The 9,991-nt window shown below is 37.2% G+C and overlaps 1 long non-coding RNA gene across 1 annotated transcript; it reads left to right on the forward strand.

Moving 5' to 3' along the window:
• Positions 1-3,228: 3,228 nt before the first annotated feature.
• LOC147523308 (uncharacterized) lies at positions 3,229-4,489 on the forward strand. Its single transcript, XR_015196275.1, has 3 exons — positions 3,229-3,307; positions 4,171-4,296; positions 4,445-4,489. It is a non-coding gene; the product is annotated as an uncharacterized LOC147523308 (long non-coding RNA).
• The last annotated feature ends 5,502 nt before the right edge of the window (positions 4,490-9,991 follow it).

Raw genomic sequence — 9,991 nt, forward strand, 5'->3', positions numbered from 1 at the left:
TCACAATCATTTACTAATATTATTCACAGTCACACCTCACATCCATAACATCACACAATTCATATACTTTTACTTAAAAACCACTCGTCTACTTATGAGAATGGGGAAATATCCCACCCAAGGAGTACATTCATCCCTTGTGAGTATCAACTCATACAAACCACGTAAACATTTCTCATAAGAAATCATATACATCATATGCAATAACTCCAACACACGTAAAATCAATATTTTTACTTTGCTTATTAATTATCTTGTTGACTCATTTATTCAAAGACACAGCCCAACCTTTAGTTCCTACTCCACGATTTGCATTATACACATTTGCCAAATTACACATATCTGTGTGCCTCACTCACACCGAGTACCACTACAAGACATATGTCCCAAGTGGGATATCGCCTCCAGGAAACATACTTTAATCTTGTAAACTCGTAACTTGTGAGTCACAGCCATCTCTGGGTTTTCCATACACATAATCAGAAAGCCTCCCTTGGGCATAACAAAATATCAGGTCATTCATGGCACATTCAATGAATACCTTGGGTCATTCCCGCCACATTCAAGGAATACTCATCATAATACTTACAGGTCATTCATGACACATTCAATGAATACCTTAGATCATTCCCGCCACATTCAAGGAATACCTATCATAACATTAACGGATCATTCATGGCACATTCAATGAATGTCCTGAGTCATTCCGGCCACATTCAAGGAATATCCAAACCTATATTCCCATACATTCAAGGAATACGACCAACCCGCAAGGCAAATACCTTAGTTCCTCTCTAGGGCAGTCCAAACTATTGGGTCATTCATAGCACATTCAATGAATACCCATCTATCACATGACATCACAAGTCATAAATATTTCTTTTCATCAAAGATGCATGGAGAGATCTAAAGATGTGGGCGACACATTAAATTTTCACCAGACACTTTTACATTGGATTTTAACACTTGAGAGTTTTCATTTATTATAATATTTTTATTACAAAACAAACATCGTCTCAAATAATAATTCATTACTAAAGATTCCAACCACAATAACTAATCAACTCACCTTATTATCAATTATATAAATCATAGATATCAAAATGTTCAATCAGAAATAACGCGTTAGTTAAATGTCTCGCGAATACATTTTAAACAACCATAATCACGTATATAATTAAGTACTAACATTGTACATATATAGTTATCACAATAACTAATATATAATATAGTATAATGTAGTGTAGTGGCTACACTTTTGCTCAAAGCTGCCTACGTATCCAAATCTTTCAAGATTGGAATCAAGCCTTCGTAGTTCTTATTAGCCCCATAGTCAATGCTATAGTTTTTCCTACATTCATCCAAATGACATGTAACTTAAATATTTAGAAACTAGGGTATGTAGACATACTTTTTCATGTAAAACTCGAAGTTCCAACCTCAGCCCATCTAGAAGAAAACTTAGGTTGAAAATGGTAAAAATCCTAATTTTCAGCAAACTAGATTTCTGACGGACTATCTTCCGAATAACACAACTCTTTCCACAGGTATCCAAATACATCAAGGCTTTCTGTGTTGAAAATCTAACACACAGAACTTAATTTTTTATATTTTACAAAAATACTCAATCTCATTCTAAATATTCTAAAACTAGGCTCGAACATAGTACGCAGAAACTGATTCATGACGCACTATTTTCTGTTAGTCAAAGTTCCAAACACCATAATTAATTCCACGGGTCTCGGAATGCGATGAGGCCAATTGGAATAGAAATCATACTTCCAAATCGTACTTTTTATGTTTTATAAAATTCTAACTCTCACCCTAACTATTTTAAAATTGGACTTGAACACAGTGCGCATAAACTGATTTCTGACGCACTGTTTCCTGTCAACCAAACTTCCAGACCTTATATCTATCACCACAGACCTTGGAATGCGATTAGGCCAATTGGGTTGGAAAGCAGACACATAAAACTTATTTTTTCATGTTTTGGAAAGAGTTTGAATCTGACCCTAACTATGTGAAAACTCGATTCCAAACCAGGTACAGACCGGATTTCTGAAATCAGAAAATTCTGATGTGCCAACTTCCTGAACACCGTAACCATATCCAAAAACCTCGAATGCAACGAGGTCAATTGGGTTGGAAAGCAGACTTCTAGACCTTTACTTTTTCATGTTTTCATAAAAATCTAGTTCAAACTCTAACTAAATTAAAACTGAGCTCGAAATCAGACCAGCTAAGCTCAAAACTTCGACATCTAAAACACGCCAAATCATTCAAACACAAACATATCCAAATCTTAAGAATAGAACCGGCCCACTAAACAAGATTAGAACCAGCCCACTTTAAAATATTAAAGACCCAGCCCACAAAAACTTAAACCGCCCAAAAAACAAAAGACTTTTGCTCGCCCAAGCCCAAAAAAAAAGAATCGAGGGAGATATTCTCCTTCTTCTTCCTCGCCTCAAACAGCTCATCTCCCCAAATCAACGACCACAACACTACCACCACCAAACACCATGAAACGATTCGCTTTTGTTCCCCCTCAAAACCCAACCTATTAATCTTATATATAATGGGAAAACTTGCCCCATTTATTAGTCTCCGTATTCTCTTTTTAGACCAAGTTTTTTAAATCAAAAGGGTACCCAAAAGTTTCACCCACGAATTTTCTACACTTCAAGTTTGAAGGGTTAATCGGTAATTTAAAACATTTCCAAAACTATAAGACTCAACGTGATTTTTTTACGGTTTCCCAATTAAATCAAAGGGTACCCAAAATTTCACCCATAAAATTTTCACAACACTTATGTGTAAGGATAAATTTGTCATTCAACAAAGTTTCACCCACTCAACTAGAGTTTCTTTTCGAATAGTCGCGACCGCTTTTGCCCAAGACAAAGCATTGAGAAGGAAAAAAATTGTTCGTTAATGGATAATAGGTAAGTTCTTCTTCTTCTCCTATTTCACATTTTTATTTAGTTCTTACCCAACATGCAGTCTCTCTTTTATCTTTCCATCTATCTCTTTCCCATCACCGCTCAAAAAAATAAAAAATACCGATAAGAAGTTCAAGAGGCAATAGAAACTAAAAAGTAATAAGAGTTTCGTTAATTTTTCTTTTACCTTGTTTTCTAAACGCTTCAATGGTTTATTTCTATTTCAATTTATTTTTGGCTTTTAACTTTTAATTTTGCAATTGTTCCAGTTTCAGAATATTGCCGCCGTTATTGTTGCAATTGTTCCGAAGGCAATTGATCAAGACATTATCAATGCTGAGCCTCCAAGTCCCTATCAAAGGGTAAGTGCATTTAAAGCCTTTAATTACAATTATATCAAAGTATTGATGTTGATTATGACTTATGAGTACTCTTAGCATCATCTTTATCATGTGTTCTACATTGAGATCGGAGTTTATGTTGCACTTGCACGCCATAGCCCCCGTGATGATAACTTTGCAAAATCTCGTGTTGGCAATTGTATTGACAATGGTGTTATCACTTGACACTCTTAAGTTCCAACCCATTTGAACCAAAAAGTGCTATTAGTTATTACCAAATTTCCAAAGCACATTTAGTCCGTAGTATGATTAATTGTTCCGAACGACATGGATTCATAGCTACAACCGATATGATGGATATGGATTAATTTGGTATTGTACATTTATTACTCACGGGTATACAGAACCAAGCAATGTCCGCCTTTGATAGAATTTCCTTTTCATTCCCTCGTTGCTCGTTTGTTTGTCCGTGGGTCAAGGTTTTTAATCATTCAAAAACTTATCTAACTCCATTGGTTCTATTTGATTATACCGTTTGGTTCTCCGTAGGGTGTTTCGTGTTGAAAAAAGACATCTTTGTTTTCATATTCCCTTTCTCATCTCTGTATCTAGAAACGAAAATAGTATCTACTAAGATCTCAAGGGAAATATCACGATCTTAGGTTATATTTGCTTAGTTCTTCTTCGTTTTCAGGTTTCCTCTCATTCATGTCATTCTGTTGGCAATCAAAATAAAACAAAATAAAAAAGGTGATGCTCTGTTGATCTAATGTAAAAATTATTTGACCAAATAATGAACGAATGCGAAGCAGCCTTCTTGGCTGTTATATTGGTGTTATATGATATTTGTTGTAACTTATTATTAGTTTCTGAATTTTTTTTAGGGAATGCCTATGGCACTTTCAAAACTGAAGAATGGTGTGTGGGTTCATATCTTTCCCGAGGGAAGTCGCTCTCGTGAATCGTGATGGTGGCAGAACAATGGGGTCTATCAAAAGAGGGGTTGGAAGGTTAGAATTAATGTTTTATGTTATCAGATGTTCTACCTAAGGTTAGAACAATGGTGTTTATGTTATCGACACATATAACATCAAAAGTCGCCTCGATGGTGCTCGAACATGGATTCTATGCTTGATGTTCTACCTAATGTTCATGCAGGGAAGACGATGGAGTAATGGATCGCACCAGGCGCTTGAAGCAAAAAGAAGTGATGCACTTTTAAAACAAAACAGAACTCCCCCGTCAATCAACCTCCATAATTGCTTTCGCCAGTTTCCTATCCTCCTGTCTGATAGCCAATTCACGGATAAGCAACTTTAATTGTATTTTCTTTTTATAATCTCTATAATCGATCGAAGAAAAAAATACATTCTTTCTATATTGTTGATTGTTGTCGACGTATAAGTGTTGTATCTTTCATATTCTAAAGCTATGCGCGTGCGGGGTTTACTGGGCTTTCATGTTCTTAACTTTATATATACATATATATATTTATGTTATGTGTCCTAATAATGATCAAAGATAAAAAAGAACGCGTGGGGGTGATTGGGGTTTGATTTGATATATTGTCAAAGATAGAGTACAACGGTACAACTAGGGATTACATTCAATGATACTTCTAGGCACACAACTATTATTATTGCTTTATTCATGGTCATCAATCTATAGTTTTAGGAATGATACTTCCTTAGAACTATTGTTTGGTCCAAGTGAATAAATTGTAGTTGATGAATTACTACGCACTTGCTGGCTTGGAGATAATATCTATCTGCACTGTCCAATGAAAAGAGGACACCAAGAAGATTTGGGGATAGGATCAAAGACAATCTATATAACTTAGAATCTAAGAGACTGTTCACTAAATCCTTCCTTTTTCAAGTTACTTTGTGGCCTCCTTTTGGTTTTCTTTGGCTGTGAGTTACACTACTACAGTGACGAAACAAGCAAGTACCTAAAGAAATAACTATTACTCTCGGCATCCAAAGATAAATAAATACGATACTAACCTCTAATTCAAATTCATCAAAACTTTAAGCAATAATGTGTTGCGCGTTGAATTTTCTCGCGTCCTCTTTTATTGTGTCTAGTACAACGATATCGTTTCTATCCACTTTCATGTCTGTCATCCTGTTCTAATTTTTTTTCCATTGACTTTATTTATTGGTTTGTCTTGCTGATTTTGATTTCAAGCTTTGATTGTTTTATTTTCTATCATTTCCCCACCGAGGAGCAATTTGTGTCTATGGAGTATGGAAGTATTAACTTTGGTTTAGAGCACTCTAACCATGCTCTAAAAGGGCTGTACAACAAAGCCAAGTCATTAATGTGTTCTCACTCATATTTTAAAGAAAGGTCGAAGTTTTATTATGTTTCTACTGTTCAACATCTTTTATATCATGCCTTTAGATTTATGTGCATGTTATATATGTTGTGTGTGTAGTATTTTGATTGGTAGTTGTCTTTGATATGATTGCCCATACATTTGCAACAATGGTGTTACACACGTAAGTCATTTGCTCCCATTTTTCTTGGGATTCGAACCAATGGGTTGTAGTAGATTTCGGTTTTTAAACAATTAATTTATTTGCTACATAATACTTCGACCACGTCTTCCAATTTGTTTATGATGCTGATATGGGAATGCCACCTAATGGGTTTACTTAGGTGGTTTTGCCCATGGTGTGAAATGAATGGATATCGATGGTATTATCTCCGTTGATCTTTGAAGTCATATTCTTGAATAATTCTTGCTTACATCGCGTAATACTGATTGTTTCAATATTGTTTTCGCAGATAACATATATGATCATGACTCACATAGCCCGTTTGATATGCTTTTTGTTTTATCTTACATGCTCAATCGTTTGTAACACACATATTTTCTTATGACAGGACATCATGGGCCTACAGTTGGTGTTATTGAATGCCCAAAGCTTCATTCTTTGAAGTCCGAGATAAGTGTTTTGAATGACTTTTTCCATGTGTCGGCATTCCTTTGCAATGCCGATGATAGCCAATACCGGGTAATGTTACTTTAAAAAAACTTTGGAAACAAGACCGATATCATCCAATTGCTTTTATCCTAGTTTGTATATATGCTCCGACATCCGTAACAAACATTTGTAGGTTGTTCAATTTTTGTGTTCTGTGCACTTTGGTCGCAAATTGTTCAGCTGAAGATAGGAATGCAAAGATGTGATGCATCTTCACAGCGGTTAAAGAGAGGATTTCTTCTATCAAGATATGCACATGTAATCTATTGCTATGCCTTGACATTTATATCAATGTGGAGAGTGTTGGGTTGAATATGAACTCCAAACAACATTTAGGTACTTTTATGTTGGGTACCAATTGGGCAACTTTGAACTTGATTGGCTTTTATTTACAAATACCGATATATTTTTTTCTAGAGCATTGCATGATCGAAGAAATGGTTTAGCTCCCAAAAGTCAAACCTATTTGTGTGTGCTATTATTTCTTCTTTAATTCAATAAAGCTTTTTGTGCCTATATTTATTCTTCGAATATCGAGCTTGATTCGATGTAATAGATATTCCAACTCTACTAGCAATTTCATCAAAAATGGGTGAAACATCCCCGAATTATAGAGATTTGTGAAATTTCTCAACTGTAATTCTTCTTCGCGCCATAAATAGCCGTGTAAATTAAGTTTTGACGGTGCAAATAAAGAAGAGGAGGGGAGAGGGGTGCCGGAGGAAGGGGCTGAAGCTCAAGGGAGTTTAACACGGCGCGCGGCCTAATTCATCGGGCCGTATGCCGCTACGAAAGGGATTGCGGGGGGACCAAGATCCGATTTTTATGGAAGAAGTTAGTTTGTGGGACGCGGGCTTTGTAATCGATCTTTGGTTTTGGTCGGCCGTACTTTGGCCCGGCACAAATGAATTAAGCAGAAATTCCTCTTATGTCCCCGGAATGTTCGGAATTTCAAACGTGGAAATTCGATTCATTTCAACTCCAAATTGAACGGACGAGATATCGAACGATCAAGATAAAATGCCATCCACTAGAATATGAAAAATCACATTCAAACATTTTTTTTTTTTGAACAATCTTTGGTTTTATTTATCTACACTTTTATATACAAATGTACAAGTCGAGAAGAACGCGGTCAACAACACCGAAATCCAAATAAAACAACACATCACAACAGCCTTTAACTCAGGCAACTTTCATGTCGGCTCATAACCCAATCCAGCCGGACTGCGGCTTTATCCTTTATGTTTTTGGGGGCCTAGTGGTTCGGGGCGGTTCCATTCTTGACCATATGTAAATGGTCTAATAATAATATTACCCTTAGTACATATGGTATAGCTCAAACCGCCGGGCGGTCCATAGAAAACGATCGGGTTGGCCTGGTGGAATCCATTGCCTGCATCTAACTAAGAAATTCGATGGGCGCATATCACACGACTTTGGGCACCATTCGGGTGCTAATAAAACAAAACGAGTATATACATGTTGAGTCTTTTACGCCGATCCTCAAAACGCACGCGAAGTCTTTTTAACGCCGATCCTCAAGACGAATGTGAGTCTTTTAACGCCGATCCTCAAGACGAATGTGAGTCTTTTAATGTCGATCCTCAAGACGAATGTGAGTCTTTAACGCCGATCCTCAAGACGAATCCCAACCTGTGGGAGCAACGACGACGACGAAGTTTATCCCGTTGGAGTCGGTGTCGACAATAATATACCTTTATAAAACTCATCTCGATAAAAGATCAAGACCGACCCGAAAAGGAGTTTGACAGTTCATACACCACCCCATCCTTTTCGCCGCCGCTTCGAGCAAAAGTACTACGCACCATTACCAATTAGAGATGGGTGAGATTTGGACCAAATGATGAGTTGGAGTTCGCGAGGAAGAGAATAGAAAAGGGAGGAGAAAGAAGGAGTTGAAATTTTGGTACCCATTGTTTTCCGGAGGCACGCTTGCTCGATTATCGTGAAGACATTTATACTCGGTTAAGTAGAGTTTTTGTGGACTAAGGTTCCGGCTTGCAACCACACACACTCTAGGGATTGTTAGAAAAGAAAATAGAAGAGGGCCTCGCTACCCTAATGGCATACTTTTCCGCTTAAATACATGGAAAGAAGTACACCAAATGTAATCTATTAGTCCCAGGTAGACCTGATCATCGAAGAGTCTCTTCGACATCCGGAGAGCGCAACTCATGATAATGTTTAAAGCGGCCATTTACTTGAAATTCGCTACCATCATTTACGTTTTTTACGAGATAGCCCCATAAGGAGAGTGACAGCAGAGACGATTGAAAGGACCGGACCATCAAGTTTTAATTTTCCGGAAAGATGTAATCTTGAGTTGTACATCAAAACTTTTGACCAACTTTGAACTCTTTTCGCAATATGTGCTTGTCATGCACTCTTTTCATGTTGGCTTTATAGATTTCGAGAGATCATAGGCATCACTCGAATTTCTTCAAGCTCATTTAATTTCGCAATTTTCTCTTTTACCGCCACGCGTTAGTGTTATAATTTAGGCTTTTGATGGCCCATGAGAGCACGCGGTGCTCAAGTTCAACCGGCAGATGACAGGGTTTTCCAAAAACGAGGCGATCACGGAGACATCCCTATAGGTGTCTTAAAAGATGTTCCAGATGCCCACAAGGCATCGATAATCGTAGAGACCGCCTTTCCTAGATGGATTGACAGTTTTTTCTAAAATGGATTTTATTTCTCGATTAGAGACTTCTACTTGACCAATGGTTTGAGGATGATACGGAGTTGCCACTTTTGTGCGTGACTCCATATTTCTTTACTAATGATTCAAAATTTTATTGCGTAAATGTTTTCCCCGTCACTAATTATAGCTTTTGGAACACCAAATCGAGAAAAATATTTTCTTTACAAACAAAACGACCGCTTTATGATCGTTAGCACGCATATGCCAATGCCTCAATCCATTTTGACACATAGTCAACTGCTACAAGTATGTATAGGAAGTTATGAGAATTTGGAAATGGACCCATGAAGTTGATGCCCCATACATCAAAGATTTCCACAATTAGAATGGGATTTAAGGGCATCATATCAGGTTGAAGTAATGCGACCTAATCTGGCGGCAGCGATTGCATGCTTTTGCAATGCTCATGTGCATCTCTAAACAGTGTTGGCCAATAAAAACCACATTGTAGAACCTTGGCCGCAGTTTTCTTACCACTAAAATGACCACCACAAGATTGTTCATGGCGAAGGATAACACATCGTTGTGTTCCCGGTCGGGAATGCAACGGCGGATTAGTTAGTCCGAACAATACTTAAAAGGTAGGGGATCATCCCGTAAATAGAATTTCACAAAATGATAAAAACTTTTTCCGGTCATTACTAGACCAAGATAAAGGAACTTCCTCAGTAACTAAGTAATTTACTATGTCCCAAGTACCAAGGGACGAAAAAAATAGAGTACAAGTGTTCATCCGAAAAGGAATCACAGATAGGTTCATCGCGATCAACATCACCGACAAGTCTTGATAAATGGTTCGCAACCACATTTTCGCTACCTTTTTATCTCTAATTTTGAGAGTAAACTCTTGCAAAAGGAGAATCCATCGGATCAACCTTTGTTTTGCATCTTTTTTCGCTAATAGATAACGGCGTCGCATGATCGGTGTAGACAATAGTTGGAGAACCCACTAGGTAAGGATGAAACTTATCTAACGCATATACA

The sequence above is a fragment of the Coptis chinensis genome, chromosome 1 (genome assembly GCF_015680905.1).
Source record: "Coptis chinensis isolate HL-2020 chromosome 1, ASM1568090v1, whole genome shotgun sequence".
NCBI classification, from domain to species: domain Eukaryota; kingdom Viridiplantae; phylum Streptophyta; class Magnoliopsida; order Ranunculales; family Ranunculaceae; genus Coptis; species Coptis chinensis.